The sequence below is a fragment of the Polypterus senegalus genome, chromosome 4, assembly GCF_016835505.1.
Source record: "Polypterus senegalus isolate Bchr_013 chromosome 4, ASM1683550v1, whole genome shotgun sequence".
In the NCBI taxonomy this organism is placed as follows: domain Eukaryota; kingdom Metazoa; phylum Chordata; class Cladistia; order Polypteriformes; family Polypteridae; genus Polypterus; species Polypterus senegalus.
Genome location: NC_053157.1, coordinates 192,568,772 through 192,584,964, shown reverse-complemented (window position 1 = coordinate 192,584,964; position 16,193 = coordinate 192,568,772). Strand labels below are relative to the sequence as shown.

The 16,193-nt window shown below is 35.8% G+C and overlaps 1 protein-coding gene across 2 annotated transcripts in view; it reads right to left on the bottom strand.

Annotated features, from left to right (window-relative positions):
* Positions 1-16,193, bottom strand: part of ctnna2 (catenin (cadherin-associated protein), alpha 2) — a 1,795,296-nt gene that overhangs the window by 1,412,718 nt on the left and 366,385 nt on the right. The gene's annotated exons all lie outside the window — the stretch shown is intronic.

Sequence of the window (16,193 nt, the reverse complement as noted above, 5' to 3'; positions counted from 1 at the left end):
TTCTTGCATTTCTACACTCATAATATGCCTACTTAAAAGTAAAAAGATAGGAATGCAGTTTCAATGAACATAAAGAGAGTGAAAGAAATCCTGAAAACAAGCATGTATTGTGTGAGCGCTGTTTATAAACATAGCACTCAAAATGCATAGGGAAAAATAATTGATGCTTTTACCACATTCAGGGTATCTAGTGACACTATATGTTTTAGATGAATAAATCAAGACAATAAAAAAATGTCAAACTATTTTTGCATATTTTTGGTAGTAAATCATTGTGGATGAAATAAATGAGGCAAAACTTGGGAACTGTGTCCTTACTGAATTATATGACCTCAGCTGGCATGACAGCTGTAAACATTACATCACGGGTTGCTAGTTAAACTTTTTTCTTACATATGCACTTCTTTTCCATCACCTTCTTTTTGATTGTTTAAAAAACAGCTAATTTCAGTCTATCATTCTTTTTCTGTATTCCTGGGTCATGATCAGCTTCATTCACATGGGCACCATTACAAAGCTTATTACAATATTAGAAATCAAACATCATGTGACTTGTAAAGCTGCAACTGCAGCTCTTGCAAACGGATGCAGGGCAGAATTCACAGTTGCAAGATGCTCTTGCATGTGGGCATTTTGGATTATTAGTAAGGGGCGATGCACCAACATATTTGTGCAGAAATAAATTGCACCCTGGGCCTAAATCAATACTGGGAAGGAATGTTAAAGACCCCCCAACAAACAGAAGGTAGTGGCTTGTCAAACAGATCCTGCTAAGAAATATAATAATTCTATAATCAGAGGATGTACTGAAATTTGGGCACTGAGAGTCACATTAGTAGGAGCACCTACAGCCACTAACCAGGGCTCAGCTATAGGATCTCAGAAGTTCTCTGAAGTAATAAATTACAGCTTATCAACTGATAAATGAATTTAGGTGAACAAAATGTAGATCCTGAATATACAGCTTAACATTCAAAATTAAGACCTCAGCATTTGGTTGTGATATATACAGTAATTGTTAGTCATTAGTACAGATGTATCTATGAAGAGATACTGTACAGCAGGATTCCAGCGAAAGCATGATAAGATCAACAAACTGAACGAAGAAGGTGGATGATACATTATTTTCAATAAACCAGGTGCCTTTATTTCAGAGGAATGACTGGCTTCATTTCCCACACAAAATGTATACAGAAGTTCTGCTAAGTTTATTTAACTCAGCAGATTATCACAACAATGTCTGCCCACACTCACACTGGGACTAATTTAGAGTTACCAATTACCCAATCCTAAATATCTTCAGAAATATGAAATATGAGAGGAAGACAAGAATATTTGGAAGACAACCCAAGCACAATATGTCAAATTCAAGATAGATTTTTGACTGTAACATGCAATTCTGTGTTGCCCTGCTGCTACAAATGGAATGAAACAGATGTAAAAGCAAATAGACAGTCAGAATGAGGTAAGAAGACAGGAGTAAACATGTGCCACAGAAAAATGTATTTGCTAATCTATTGGTCCCCATAACAAGAAGTTAGACAATATACAGTATGCATTATATAATTAGTGACTGGTTGTGACACCGTAAATTTATGTATACTGTAGTAAAGACCCCCCTGCATAGTCAAATCACCAACTAGTTACATTTCTATGGTAAAAGCAACAACAGGATGTTTTACAGTGCAGAAAATAGAAGTTAAGGCAGCGTCAGGATCACTGAATAAAATTTATATTTTCTTAATTCAGTTTACAGTGGTTGATTTTCTGATTAAAAAAGACAAATGCAAACCTGATCAACTGTTTTTTCTCTCCTTAGGTTATAGTCATCTAATTTTAGGATATGGTGAGGAAGACTAGCTGTTATTTAAGTCTTGATATGTAAAACCATAGAGCAGAAGAACTGGGATCAGGCTTTGTCACATCTACATACTGTATATAAGGTAACATATCCTTGATCGACTTACTTACTGACCGATAAGAAATTGTTATGGTCCTGAGGCAAAGAAAAATCGTACCTCACCGAAAAGTTATTATTTATAAAAAAACAGAAGAAAATCCCAACGAGTTTTGAATATAATAGATTATACTGTATATAGATATAATAGAGCATTCTTAGTTTTGGTCTATCGCATTTGTGGAATAGCAAAAATGGTAGCATGTCTGAGTATAAGTTGGCAGCATCATGTCTTAAGTCCCACAGTTATATTTCTATCTTTTATCTTTATTTGATTTATTTTTCAAATACAAAAATATATACAGTAAAAAGCTACATATTAATAATTGACTGACTAGAAATTCCTGGCTATTTGCAGATAGTCTAAGGAAAACAGATTTTCAATAATCAATTTAATAGCCCGGAGACCTATGAAAATCCCAGATCACTAAGAAGTTATTTTAATCATGAAAAGACAAAGACGACATTATCATATTTAACAGTCATAGTGGTGTACTGTATATTTTACAGAATATTGCTGATATCAGCATGTCCAACTGCAAGTCCGTCCATGGTTAGAATCCCAGTTATATATTTTTTATCTTGATCTTACTTAAACTTTGCAAAGAAACATCTATCCAAAAGAATAACTATCAACACTATGCGATAACAGAAGTTAAAATTTTTTTTATTACTATAAAAATATCTCTCCTAACAGATAATATTGTTCCCCCATACTTCTAAACAAATAAGATATTCACAGCATTCAATTGGTACTTTGTCCTATTTCTTATCTATTAAGATGTGTATTTACTTATTTTTTTAGTCTGAAAGCAGAATAACAGCTTTTAATTTCCTTTTACTTTTCCATTGCTGTCTTCTGTATTCTGTAATTTAAACTCAATACATTAATAATGCCTCATAAGAAATCAGTACTATTGCCATCTGTTTATGCTGATTTGTTCTTTATTAGTTCAGGCACGTTCACAATTATTTAGCTTAGAGTTTAAATTAATCAATTCAGTTCCTGCTGTGTGTCATTAGCATTCTATAAAATTCCTGTTTCTGTAAGCGCATAAAAGTCACACCACGAGAATGCACGCTTTAATTACTACTAGTATGTACAGTATATTTATTTTTAATTATATAACTAAAAAAAGAAAACCTTTTATGATTATTTTAGGTTCTACCAGGTAGGGTTGGGTATTGGCACTAATGTCCTGATCTGATTCAACTCCGATTTACAATGCCCCGATTCGATATCGATTTTATCTTGACTGAATTAGCATGCACTAATATATTTGAACTGGTAGCTTTTTCAGAAATAACTTAACCATGCAAAGAGCACATTCATATAATGTGACAAACTTCAGTAACACTTTATTTGAAGGGTGCTTACATAGTGACTTCACAACATAAGCATAAACATTGAATGACATTTATGAAGAAATACATGATAAGTAATGAACAGTTAATGTCAATATTTAGAAGATGTAAACAAAATAAAATTGCTTTTGAAAGAAGAAAAAAAAATTCACAGCACTGCATTCATTCAACCTCTTCCGTCCAATCTAAATGCATTTTATCTGTCAAGTATTGTATCTTGTGTTATTTAATTATACTTACCTTGTTCTGTGTAAGGATATAACACCAAGAGATATTTCTAGCAACTTAAGAAGTTAGAAACTTCTTTATGTTGATAAAAAAATAGAAAAGCACAAATACTTCATATTAAACAAAATTATCTTTGTACTGGAAAACAAAAAAAAAAAAACAAAAAAAAACAATTGGTCAGTGTAAAACACATGTAGGGCTTGATGTTACTATATAAGAAAGGCAAGAGACAGATGCGTATTCGTAATTCGATTTATTAATAATGATACCCTTTATTTTTCAAAAGCCCAATGATATTGTTCACTTATTAATCACAAGGTAAATACTGCCCCTACTGCACCGGAATGCAGTGTTATCTCTCAATGTACTGTAACACTCTGGCATCTGCCCCAGGACTATTGCATACCCATCAACAAACACCTAGTCCTGTAACACTCCTTGCCAACATCCGACTCGGCCCCATTCTGCATCACACAAAGAGGCCACTCTTCCTATGGGGGCAGACTTCAAATAAAGTTTGTTCTCAGAGATGTGCCTGTACCAGAACCCACTACAGGGAGCTCTTAGAATACAGTTCCAGTACTTTGAGAGAGAGAGTTTGGACTGTGGAAATGGTTCTTAGGGTAACTCCAGGAATACTTCTGTCCCGGAACTGCAATGGCCAATGGTCAGTTAAGTGTGGAAATGGGGGTAATGGCAACCTCACATCACATTGTAGGCAGATGTCAGAATAAAGGAGGAGGAAAAAAAAAACATGAAAACATGAGGTAAAGAAAGGAGCTGGTACTTGGAACAAAGCACTTGACCACAGATAGGTGAACAAGGAGAGATTTACAAATAATGCCTTGAGTGCCTACAAGGCTTTGTTATTTTCATATCTGCTTCTTTTTTTACTACCACCTTTGTTAATACCTCTTTGTATTTATTTCTTCCCTTTCATATTTGGAGCCCCTCAACCACAATGTGCGTCACAACACACCACTGGCCACCTGCTAATTATTATACAGCTTGCACTTTGTTTTATTTATTTACATTATGCACATTATATACACATCCTGCCTGCTGCTTATATTTATCTTGGACTGCTATTATATGTCATTCTTAAACCTGTACAAGGCAGCAGTTTAAAGATGGAATCAGAAGATGGATCATAATTGAAATAACAAGCTGATGTTGTAACTAAGAGGGCAAGAATACAATAGACAAAGGATAAAATCACGGCTCCAAAATGTAGTGAGAAAGTGAATCAGAACATTTCACATAGCATAAGCCAAAATGCAAAATGTAAATCAAAACTGAAAAACAGAAAAGAACTTGTACCCAGGGATATCTTCAACAATAATAACACAAGCGTTTTTTGTTTTGATTTATATCTAAACTTAAACATTCAAAGTGTGTGAAGCTAACATTTATGCCGTTGTGGTAAAGACTACCGGTTCACAGACTTCCAGGATGTCCTGCACGAAAACAATCTGACAAACCTGTATCACAAAAACCAAATAATGGTAATGCCCATGCTAAAAAAGAAAATGGAGCTGTGTGAAGACATATTTCACATAAAGCACAGTAACTCAACAACTCCTTAGTACGTTTGAAATGAAACACCAGGGGCCTCATGTAAAACGCTGTGCATAGAATTCACACAATAACATGGGGTACGGACAAAAGCGGAAATGTGCTTACGCACAAAAAAATCCAGATGCATAAATCTGTGTGAACACCAACTTCCACCTTCTTCCGCAACATAAATCCCGGTCAGCGTGAAAAGTAACACATGTACACGTGCCTGCTGCCCCACCCCAACTCCTCCCAGAATTATGCCTCTTTGAATATGCAAATCAACATCAATAGCCCTTAAGGTCAGCATTCTGTGAAAAGGCAATGGCAAAAGCACAGGGGGAAATAGAAGAATTTCAGCGAATACCAAGTAGAGGAAAGGAAAAATGTACTATTTGTTGGTTTAAACAGTGATTAACAACAAAAGGAAGTTGATCGGGTGACATAGAGTGTCGGAGAAATTCAAAAGCTCAAGTTCACAAAGTTGCACAGTGCCCAAAATAAAAAAATAGTTGTCAGTTTTCAAAGATGGCATGAAAAGGCAAGTCGTAGCCCACCGTTTGAATGTCATATGAAAGCTTATTAGGATACAGACAAAAAAAAAAATAGGCACACAGTGGGGAAAAAAGCATGAAATGTCAACTTTAATTTCGAAATTTCGTTTATTTTGACATTAAAGTAGAACATCATAAACTTCATCTTTAAGTCGTTTAATTTACTAGTTTCTCAAATCCCATTGTAACTAAAGTAGCACGTTAAATGCTTTGTTTTGTATTTGATCTTCTTTGTGCTCTATGTGTGTGAATCAGTATGTGTTTCTTAAACTGACTTTCTCTTCCTCCGACAATACACAGAATCCATTACATACATGATATTACAGCTCTCTGAATAATTAAAATACTGAGATGTATACTTGATATCATTTTCATGATGATAGGAGTTAAGGCATGTTATTAAACATGGGAACACGGTGGTGCAGTGATTGTTCATGTCTCACGCAAGATGCTTGCTTCGCCGTGCAGGACCTTCGATGAAATAATTTATTGCACCAGTACTGTCTCCTTCAAACGTACTAACCCCAAATTCCTGTTCTTACTTTTCTTTCTCCAAATACCCAATCGCCACACAATCAGCTCTGTAATAGACATTAAGCCATCTGTAAGCTTAGAACGCAGATTCTTCAAAACTTTCAAGGAACACTGAAATATCTTCGTAATACATGTTTAATTATTTCATCCATCTATCCTTCCAGTGTCGCTCCAGTCCCAGCAAAAATACAGCGCAAGGCAGGAACAATCTGTGAATGGAGCGCCAGCTCCTCGCTAGCGCTGCAGCACCTTGTCCTCACATGGTTAATTATTAACAATATAGATTATTTAAATGAAGTTAAAGTTTTATCTTTATAATATAAACATATTTTGCTGCATTTCATCTTAAAAATAATATCGTCATCATATGTAAATACGCGCTTTATAAAGTGGCTAAGGTTGTGCAATATTATAACTGTATCTGTAAGTTTACAGTGAGGTAATTGTACTTATAAGTACTAAGCGTTCCACAAGGAGCAATTGATGGACTGACTGAGTGCGTTGATAGTTCTTGAGATGAAACTGTTTCTGAACTGCGAGGAAAGGCTCTGAAGCGTTTGCCATATGACAGCAGTTCAATAGACAGCATGGCTGAGGCAGCATCTGCTAGATGCTGTATACTGATAATTCTCTTTCCAGTCAGCTGCTGTAGATCTGTGTTTCCCCACTCAGATACAGTGATAATACTCTGAGTGGTGCAGTGAGAGTAATATGTAAAAAGATGATCCGCTATGGCAACTCCTAATGGGAGCAGCTGAAAGAAGAAGAAGAAGATAAAGTGAGAGTAACAACGCTAAAGCAGCTGTTGTATTGAGAATAGTTTGACCATTCTGTCGACCATTATATTGTTACAGGTTAATTACAATCAGATGCATTAAACTAATAAGCGATATGCGGTTAATTTCTGTGTATTTATAAAGCCACGTCAGGGATGTGGATCTAAAAAAGAAAGGGAAACAACACTGGAACAGTAGCACTGCTTTGACGCTGGGTGCTGCTAGTGTGTAAAACTGGGCGGTGAACTTGCCAGGGTTGGAGCTACAGTGAAAATGTGCGTGGCTTTAAGCCAAGTTTAGGTTTTATACATCGCGATTTCAGTGAGGAAACGTTTGTACGCAACATTTTTGTTTATACATGAGAACCCAGGAATGAGGGAAACCCTCCAGATTTACAGAGTGGAGGGAAGTTCCTGGCAGGTATTGGCAGGATGCTCCACCTCTTGTGGGAGCATCCACAAAAGACTAAGAACATAACACAGGCATCTTGTATACAAAGACAAAACCAAAAAAATAAAAAGCTGCACATAAAAAGAATTAAAAAGGAACGAGAGAGGCATCAAACACTTTTAGAGGGGATCACCAGTAACACATACTCTCTTATTCACATTTACATAAGGCCAGTTTAGAATTGCCTGTCCATCACGTCTTCAGGAATGTGTTAAAATATGCAAACTCTACACTGAGAAGGACTGAGAATGGAATTCAAACTTGTTGGGTACGGGTAGCATCAGCATTTCCCACTGTGCCACCATGTTGCTCACGATATGCATAACTATATCAATTCAAAAATGTGCAAATACATTTGATTAACCTCAGTCTAAGTTTTGTAGTTTGTACAGTTTTACACAAAATGACTACTGTTCTAAATCATTCTTGCTTGCTTTGTAAAGATTTCCTATAATTTTTTTAGCATAAAGATTACCATACAATAAGAAAATTAAGAATAACTGATTCATTTAACTTACAGTTTCAGAAGATGTATGATAAAATCTAATTAAAATGGATTTTCTTCTTCTTGCTTAGATTGCTATAAAAGTTTAAAAATGGTCTCAGGTCCCCCAGGGTACCATGTGGAATATATGAGGGCACACCCTATCCAGGCCACGATATTTTACTATCTTGAACTTTTGCTGTACACTTGAAAAAGTTTTTTGTTTTCGAACTTAGCATTTATCAACAAAAGCATATTTTCTACTATTGTGTCTACACTACATGTGGTTTTTAAAGCATGGTACAATGAACAAGCCATGTAGGTTATTTTATTACGGGTGCCTGAATCATATCCTTATTATAACATATGACAAGTAGTCATTTTGTTTTAGAGGTAAATAATGAAAAGCATCAAGCATGTCAAACAAGAATTCAACAGTTTGAATTCCAGCCTGGCAGTCCAAAAGATAAGAAAAAAGGTTAACAGAAATGGCAGCTATTGTGGTTTTACTTGCTCTTTATAAAATGCAGACATACAGAGCTCTCTCCTTCTTCTGAGCTGGGTGTCTCTAAATGAAAATCCATCACTGGCCATTGTGTGAATATATACTGTAGAAAACACCCCTTCGGTCATTGTGTTTAAAAATCTTTTGTAGCTTGACCTTCAGAGCTTCAGGTAAAAACGAAGAGAGTACTAGCTACAGCACTCCTTTTTGGCCCAGGAATAACTTGTTTACCTCAGCGGAGCACTAAGGGTGTTTTCCAAGCTCATGTACAGTAATTACTGAAATACAGAAGTTGTCAATGCAGATATTTTCAATAATAAAAGCTGCTCACTAATCACTTGGCTTATTAATATTATTATAATTATCATTAAGTATTACTTTGTAAATTATGTATAAAAGGAGTAACACTAGAATCCCTGAAGTCTATGAAAAAAGTCGTAATGCCAGGCCACCTTAAATTCCATCACACCTCTTCATCAGCATCTTTGTTTTGAAACTATGTCAATCAGCACAAGCAGCCTGCTATCCCATGCCCCACCAACACAGCTGAAGTTCTCCCAGCTCAAGTCTGTTTATCAGGGTGTGAGGTGTTTGGAACTGTATAAGGTAAATAATATATCGTTATTTGAAATAAATATGTGTGTTCCTTGTCTACAACGATATGGGTAAACATTGGATGACAGGAAATGTGATGCAAGAAATGTTTAACACATAACTAAAAAAGAAACCTTTTTATGTTATAATAGTAATAGTTGACAAAATGTTCACGTGAAATGTATAATGTGTGAAGAGTTAAGACTTCTCCCAGTTTTGAGAAAGCTGCTATTATTATTACTATTACATAATAAAAACATACATATGATTTGAAAAAAGTTCCTTTGAATTCAGCACTGGGGTGTTTCCATCAGCGATAGCCATACTTAATATAAGTGGAAATGCAAAGGTGTTTTCTCTCCACGTGCAGAAAAGACAAAATCATCAGGAGAGCTGTAACAGTCAGATCAGCCATGGAAGGTAGGCCAGCCTTGACACCTACGCAGTTTAAATATTGAGCGCAGTGGTGGGTCTGAAGTCACCCTACTATCTCCTTCATTAGACTATGCAATCATTGGACAACACTCAAGTTCTTTATGTTTGTTACTCTTCCTTGCCGCATCATTTCCATTTTAACTACAAGATAGTAGCTGTAAATGTGCGGAGCAGTGCAGATAGACCTGAGTGACCAACAAAATTTAGAATTTCTGTGTGTAAGTGGAGAGTCCATTCGATTTCTATGTGGACATGATGCAGACACTGGCAACGCATTTTAATACCACGAATAACTATAATCCAGCTAAACTATATATGGATAAAATCTACATACGAAACAGACTTTAAAGGAGGCCTTTGTGAAAAATCACATTCATTGTGAACCATACATTACTTTTTTACTTTCTTGCATACGAAGTATAGGGAAAATATTGTAATCATCCAAAGATTCGATGTTGAGATTTTGATGAATCTCAACATTTTAGACCTCCCTAACTTTCCTTAGTCTCCGTATATGAGAAAGTATTGGAATCCTCCAAAAGTTCCATTTCAAGATTTTGATGAATCTCAATGTTTAGACCTCCCTGAGTCCAAAAACACCATTTTTGAAATTATATGTGTGTCTGTGTGTAAATGCGATAACTTAAGTGCACTTTCACTTAGGTCAACCAAATTTTGCATACAAGTATTAGGTACAAAACTTAGATTTCTACCAACTTTTGGGCTATTTCCATTAACGGAAGTGGTAGCTTTCATTCTATTTTTTTGTTTTATTTATTTTTATTCATGCAGCTGCAGAGTCTGATTTATTCAACTTTACTTTTATAATAATTGTTCGAAAATTGATAATTAATAATATGTTGATGGTTCTTTAATGTACATAATATAAAAATATAATCATTGTCTTGTCAAATATCCACCCATCATATCTGAGCATACGAGAAGGTGTAGGGGAGACCACTCCCTATTATTATTATTATTATTATTATTATTATTATTATTATTATTATTATTATTTATTTCACACCTGCTGTAGCTTGATTTTTAATTATTTTTTGCTGCTATTTTTTGTATGTTTGCTGGGGCTCCCTAGTGGTCTGCAGCCTTTCAGTTGAGAACTACTGACCTATAACTTCTTTAAATCTTTGTAATCCTTTATTCAATCAGCTTTCCAGGTTGTTTCCAGTAAGAGCTTAGAATAAGAAACTGGCATTTTCATTGTTGAAGCTAATTTAGAGCCCTACTGAGAGCTAAAAGGATAAAGGTTTAAAATAATGCAGTCTACCAAAAAAAAAAGAAACAAACTAAAGTTTAATGAGGAATCATCCTAATTATAAGGAAGGAAACACCCTTGGGCTATGGGTAGGTTCACTGCAGGCCCACTTACTCCAAAGAGGTCAGTTTGAGTATTCAATAATAACCTTGACATCTTTGGAATCTGGGGGAAAAATGTAAATTAATTTATAATCCCTGCCTTATACATTATCTTAATAAGAAATAATATACATTTTATTGAGTGCAAAGTAACATTTTCCTACAAGTCCAAAATTCACATAAAAGGCTAATAATGTATTTAGTAAATCTTAAAATGTCAAGCTAATTGACTCGACCCAATGACAAACGTCAGTCATTTGACTTTGTGTGAATTGCCTGTAAAACAGACAGATGAACAATGGCAAACATTCACACGTCAGCAGGTTGGCTGCATCTTATCAAACTTCTTTAATAATAAATATCACTATTTCTTCTTTTCTGGATGGAGTCCATGATTAATTTCAGGGGGCTGGGAGGAGACCTTTTAAAAGCTTCATTTATCCTGGCATGACATGATTAAAAAGGAAAAAAATGGTATTCAAAATGACTTGTTTGAGGCAAGTGAACAGGTTTACGATTAATAGAATGCAGGAACAATAATTATATTCATTTCTCTGCGCCTTTCAGAGGCCAGTGTATCATTTTTATATTATGTCTTCTGAGAAATACAAAAGCAATCTGTTGAACAATCGCTATGATTAAAATGTTAAGTCAATCAGCCAAATAATATGCCTGCTGCTGAAGGTCAAGGCTTGAGAAGCACTGTACACCTGATTCTGCTGCTGAGTTGCACTCATGATGGGTAAACATTTTTTTCATTCTTTGCATTAAAATCTGAAATACTTTACACAATAAATATCACATGTTATGGAATGACCAACAAGATTAAGGGTACATAGAAGATAAAGGTGAGACCAATGAATAAGAGCCATATGCAATCATTTACCATACTGTTGAGAGGGGAAGCCCTCCCACATGCTGGTAGCCCGACAGTGCATAGCTGACGGAGACAATTTAATGTTCTGCTCAGAGTTGCTAACATTGGCATTGCACATTTACTATATGCAACTGGCAAAGATCAGCATGCTTGGAGAATTTCACCACTTATCTCAGGATGCATATCAAGCCCAGAGTGAGAAAGAAAGAAAGAATTCCATTGTATAAATTGTTGAGTGACTTGAGCTTTGTGAGACAATGTTTGATTTTAACACTATGCATACAACACCAACACAATACCATCAGTCGAACCCTTGGTACTGTGTGGATATCAGCATTTAAGTTACTTAGTGCTGTAATTTTATAAATGCTTAATTTGTAATTGTAATGTAATTTTACATATACTTAATGTAAAACAATTGACCATGTAATAATATGTAACTGTCTCTGTGTATGTGTGTGTGTCAAATTCCTCGAAGCTCAGTTTAGCTTTGGTCTGATTGGTCAGTTTGGCTGTGGTGGCTCTGTGCTAGAGATGGTGTCACGATACACTATCAAAACGAGCTGAGCAACGTTAGGGCGCTAAAAAATGAGGCAAAACCAAAGTTGCCCTCAAAGAAGAAATACAAATTATGCTTTCCCAGAAGTTAATGGGGGCCTGTCTAATATTTGCCATAGTCAAAAAGGTGAGCAAGGCACATTGAAATGACAAAGTCTGAGAAGCAGGCTTTACGGGAATATGAATGAGAGGGGAAACACCAGGCAATGGAGGATACAAAGGAAAGTGTAGGAAGAACACTTAAATTACACAAAGAGCAAAAAATATCAAGTATTAGACATTTTTAAATTTATTCTATTATGTGTCTCTGATAGGTAAGTAGGGCTAGTAATTAAATATTTTTAAATATAAACAAATAAAATGATATACTACTTATAATGATTAGTGATACACTGAGGTCAAAAGTAGGATCTAACAAACTGGGATAAAAGTTAATTGTTATCAGAAATCAAGCAAAAATATTAAGAGCTAAATGAAAAGAGAGGCTGTGCAAATGAACCAAGAATGTTCACTTAACATAGTCTGAGGTTCAACATTGCAGAGGGCTGTGGAAGTCATGTAAAGCTGTTTGCTAACAACAAAAATACCACTTGCAAGAAAAGCTGGTTTTCCTCTACACACCTCAACATTTCATAAAGAGACATCCTACCTCCTACAGAGTAGTGACCCAATAAATGTTGGCTTGACTCTTATATCTGAAAAGCACACTTAAAAGTACCACAATGTAGTGTCCCCCACTGTATGTTCATCCTAAATACGGTAACCATTCATCCATCATAAATTCAAGTTCATAAAGGATTGATCCTATCTGGGCACAACTAATTGTAAGGAAAGAAACACCCTTGGGCATGGGGCAGGTTCACTGCAGACCCACTATCTCCAATGAGGTCGGTTAGAGTAATTAATGAACAATAAACTTGACACCTTTGGCATCTGGGGTGGGGAAAAAAAACACGCAAACATGGATAGAATGTGAAACTTCTGATAGACAGTGCTGTTATAATAATAACATTCAAGTGGCTTTGTTATTTCAATTAAATATTTACATGCAGTATCACAGCAAAGCTGACATGATACACAAAAAAACTCCCCATTAGCTCAAAATGCTCTTACCAATTACACTGATTATGCTCTTAAAGAGAAATATTTTTGAAATCTGATCACCATTTTCTGCTTTTTATAACTTGAAATAGTAAGAAGCACAAAGGATGACCAAGTAGCTGTCAGTTTCAGCAATTGCACTTTTCCATCTTGATTGAATACGTGTACCATCCTTTTATTGGAACATGGTGACTTAGAGCCTGAGTGGCTGCTGTTTCACTGTACTTGGTACATGTGACAATAATGACCCTATAAACTAATAATGCAATTCCTTTTAGAGCCAATATTTCTCTTAACATGGTTCTTAGCAAATGAAATGAAGACAAATCCTGTCTTTTTAAACAGGTACAATTTGCATTTTTTCTTATTATTTAGCAGTGAGCCAGGATAGAGCTCCTCACAAATGCATACTGTATGTTCTAAAGTTTAAATGCTATAAAAATAGCTGTCACAAAAGCACTACAGTAAACATATTATTTCCTATCTAATATTGAGAGTGAACTTGTTATGAGGAGGGCTATCGACATTTTTCATTGAAAACAGGAGCATTTACAGTGGAAAATTCATGTTGAAAAATAAAAGATATACTCTTACAGATTGGACAGTCATGCTTTGCTCCGCAGAATGAAAAATCTGACATGACAAGTGAGTGCACATAGAGCTAAAAAGAATTATTCAGGTTCGACAGGCAATGTGCCCTAATGGTTTAAGAATTGGCCATGAAAGCACAATGGCGCAGGTTCAGAATCTACCGCGGGCTCTTTGTATAACCTCTGAGCAAGTCACTTAACCTACCAGAACTTTAACTGCATATAAATTTGTAGTTTGACAAAAAATGTTCTGCTACTACTTACCATGCAGAGAATATTCTTCAAGATGTGATTATCTTGAAGTTTATAAAACTCTAAGTATATTACCTGTTGAAGACAGATAATACGATTAATTTAATGTGTACTCTCAGTGTTTCTCTTACTCTTTTCTTTGGTATCCTTGTGTGCCTCAACATGCCTTGTCTGGTGATTGCTCTCTCAAGTGCATTCTCGTAAAATCAGTGTCTCAGACTCTGTCATTTTGAGGTGTCTTGTTGCATTCCTTTCCACTTTTTGACTACCAGTAGTAGCCGGGCCTCCATTACCTGGTGTGAAAGCACCATTCAAATTCTTTTAAATACTTCCTATCTTTGAAGACAACAGTGCAGAACTAAACAATGTCAACACTAGGGAGCCATAAATTTTCTAGATGTACTAGATGCTCCAGAAATGCTCCACAATGTGGACTGGGGAAGGAGATAGTAAGATGCAGCTTAGTAAAAAGTACATAAAATTCTCCCTTAGCAGATAAGGGAAAGTAAGGCCCTGAAAGAGAGGGAGGACAGCTGGATACAGTCTCTGCTAAGGAATATTGGAGATCAGGATGCTTCCTTAACAGAATGTGGAGACAGAGTGTGGAAGAAGGCATAAGGGTGCTGAGACACAAGAAGTCATTACAGCAAGCTCTAGTCTCATGTTCTTGTTCCAAGAATAAGAACAACGCAAACCTCAGAGAAGATTTTGAAGCTTTTGGGAAACGGAGGGGTTTTAAGCCTGTTTTAACCCTGAACATTCATCATGTGTTAAGTTCGAAGATGAGCTAGGGCAAGACCTCAACTGGCATAAGGAAGAGTGGGCAGAACAGAGAGAGAGAAGAAGAGAGTGAAGGCAGAGGAAGGAAATGCTTCTGGAATTTAGAGTAGGTAAGTGGGTGAGTCAAGTTATGTGAAGGGCACTCCACTTGAGGCAGGCACACAGAAACTATTGGCTTTGTAGTTTTTTTCCATTGATGACTTGCTACGTTTGTAATCTCCTTCATATTTATTAAAGATATTACCTAGCTTTTTATATTATAACCTGCATGGCTTTACCTGAGGTAGATTGTGAAGGTTGAGTAGTGAAGTGAGTAGACCTTCCTTATGACACTACATGATAATATACAGTGGTGTGAAAAACTATTTGCCTCCTTCCTGATTTCTTATTCTTTTGCATGTTTGTCACACAAAATGTTTCTGATCATCAAACACATTTAACCATTAGTCAAATATAATACAAGTAAACACAAAATGCAGTTTTTAAATGATGGTTTTTATTATTTAGGGAGAAAAAAATCCAAACCTACATGGCCCTGTGTGAAAAAGTAATTGCCCCCTGAACCTAATAACTGGTTGGGCCACCCTTAGCAGCAATAACTGCAATCAAGCATTTGATTTGAGTCTTTTACAGCGCTCTGGAGGAATTTTGGCCCACTCATCTTTGCAGAATTGTTGTAATTCAGCTTTATTTGAGGGTTTTCTAGCATGAACCGCCTTTTTAAGGTCATGCCATAGCATCTCAATTGGATTCAGGTCAGGACTTTGACTAGGCCACTCCAAAGTCTTCATTTTGTTTTTCTTCAGCCATTCAGAGGTGGATTTGCTGGTGTGTTTTGGGTCATTGTCCTGTTGCAGCACCCAAGATCGCTTCAGCTTGAGTTGACGAACAGATGGCCGGACATTCTCCTTCAGGATTTTTTGGTAGATAGTAGAATTCATGGTTCCATCTATCACAGCAAGCCTTCCAGGTCCTGAAGCAGCAAAACAACCCCAGACCATCACACTACCACCACCATATTTTACTGTTGGTATGATGTTCTTTTTCTGAAATGCTGTGTTCCTTTTAAAGAAATATTTAAAAATAAATGCAGTCATAAATGAGATTGGGAAATGGTTAAGAAACAAAATGGGATCAGGGAATTCTAAGAAGAATACCAAATATCAAGGCCCAAAGTGCAAAACTAAATTTTAAGTGAATAGCAAAAAAACATCTTAAACTA